Raw genomic sequence first — 2,468 nt, 5'->3', positions numbered from 1 at the left:
AAGTTGTGTTTTCTGTAAAGTGTCCCCACTCTTCCTTTTGAGAGGGGGTGAGAGCAGAGGAATCCCCTTTCTCTTTCTACTTCTCCACCTGCCCTCCTGGAAAGAATGCTTCCAAGGTGGATCCTTGACCTCAAATATAATATTACTAGGGCTGTCAAATGATTAAAAAAATTAATTGCAATTAATCGCAGTTTTAATTGTACTGTAAACAATAATAGAATACCAATTTAAATGAATTATAAATGTTTTTGGATGTTTTCTACTTTTTTAAATATATTGATTTCAATTACAATGAAGAATACAAAGTGTAGAGTGCTCACTTTATATTATTATTTTTGATTACAAATACTTGCACTGTTAAAAAAGATAAACAATCTACAAGTTGAAGCATGAAGGGGCATACAAATGTTTAGCATATCTGGCATGTAAACACTTTGCAATGCTGGCTACAACAGTGCCATGCAAACGCCTGTTCTCACTTTCAGGTGATGTAAATAAGAAGTGGGCAGCATTATCATCCGTAAATGTAAACAAACTTGTTTGTCTTAGCAATTGGCTGAACAAGAAGTAGGACTGAGTGGACTTGTAGGCTCTAAAGTTTTACATTGTTTTGTTTTTAAGTGCAGTTATGTGAAAAACCTACATTTGTAAGTTGCACTTTCATGATAAAGAGATTGCACTACAGTACTTGTATGAGGTTAATTGAAAAATACTATTTCTTTTGTTTATCTTTTTTACAATGCAAATATTTGTAATACAAATAATAATATAAACTGAGCACTGTACAGTTTGTATTCTGTGTTGTAACTGAAATCAATATATTTGAAAATGTAGAAAACCATCCAAAAACATTTATAATACATTTACATTGGTATTCTATTATTGTTAAACAGTGCGATTAAAACTGTGATTAATAGTGATTAATTTTTTTAACCGGGTTAATTTGTTTTGAGTTAATCGCTTGAATTAACTGCAATTAATTGGCATCCATACTTAATATGTATGGCTATATGAATTAGACTCTGTTTGATGGGAGCCAGGGTGGAGAGTGCAGCATCAGTGATGCATTCTTTGCCCCTGGCATTGCTAAGTAAATGGGTTGGTGCATTTTGTGCTAGATGGAGTTTTCTTCAGAGTCCACCACATGCTGAAGGAACTATCTCATTGTGTGGTGTTAGACAAGTAGGAGGAAGTTAATTCTGAGACTATGCATTTAACAAAGATTAAAATGCATATCCCAGCAGGTGAAATGTAAAGAAGGAATGCCCGCACAGAATCAAACAATGGTCACTGAGTTTATCCTGATGGGCTTCTCTGTTGGTGAAAAATGCCAGGTACTGGTTTTTGTGGTGCTTCTTGGAATCTTCCTCTTGACCATAGCTGGGAATGTAGTCATCATCTCAATCGCTCTGGTGGATCATCACCTCCAAACCCCTATGTATTTCTTTCCCAGGAACTTCTCCATCTTGGAAATCAGCTTCACCTCCATCAAAAGCCCCCAAACACTGGCCAACTTCTTGACAGAGAGAAAGACTATCTCATTAGTGGGGTGTTTCACCCACCTTTCCTCTTCTTCATCTTGGGGTCCACAGAGTTCTTCTTCCTGTCTGTGATGTCCTAAATTGCTATGTTGCTATTTGCAAACTGTTGCGCTATGCTACCATTATGAACAGTCATGTATGTGCCATGTTGGGTCTATTGTCTTGGGTTGGGGCATCACATTAATTATCAGCCCAGCCATTATATTGTTCCACTTGCCCTTCTGTGGCCCAAATGTCATTAACAATTTATTTTGTGATAGTTCATCACTGATTAAACTTTCCTGTGCAGCCACACATATCCTGGAGCTTATAGATTTCACTGGAGTGACTGTGACTTTAATAGGTACCATAACGATAACCACTATCTCCTACATCAACATCATCTCCACTATATTACGCATCCCATCTGCCAAGGCGAAGACAAAAGTCTTCTCGACCTGCTCATCACATATCAATGTTGTCACCATATTTTATGGCAGCTGCATTTTCATGCACTTGAGACCCAAGCAAGGTGACAGTCTAGACCTCAACAAAGCAGTGGCCATTCTCAACACTATGGTAACGTCCTTACTCAACCCCTTCATATACACCCTGAGGAATAAGCAAGTAAAGCAAGCCCTGAGAGATGTATTCAACAGGATGTTGGATAAGGATAGGGGCCTGACATTGGGCACTAGGTAGAGGCTGGGATTTTCAAAGGGGCCTAAGGGATTTGGGTGCCCAAGTCAATGGGAACTAGATGCCTCACCACCCTGTCATAATTTCCTCCAGAAGGAACGGGGAAATTCTACAGTCTGAGATTCACTTTATGGGACAGATCCTCAGCTAGTGGGGATCTAGAACTAGATATCTCCTCAATTCTCTAGGATGGAAAAATCAATGTGCTACTAAAATACAGATAATAAATTATTAGACTTATACTCACAT

General features: G+C 38.2%; 1 pseudogene; it reads left to right on the top strand.

Moving 5' to 3' along the window:
* The first annotated feature begins 1,262 nt into the window (after window positions 1-1,262).
* On the top strand, window positions 1,263-2,222 carry LOC113408228 (annotated as a pseudogene).
* Window positions 2,223-2,468: the final 246 nt, after the last annotated feature.

This window comes from Terrapene carolina, unplaced genomic scaffold, assembly GCF_002925995.2.
Source record: "Terrapene carolina triunguis isolate 2854851 unplaced genomic scaffold, T_m_triunguis-2.0 Scaffold1107, whole genome shotgun sequence".
Classification (NCBI taxonomy): Eukaryota; Metazoa; Chordata; order Testudines; family Emydidae; genus Terrapene; species Terrapene triunguis.
Note: the sequence above shows the minus strand (reverse complement) of the source record. Positions and strands in the feature narration are given on the sequence as shown.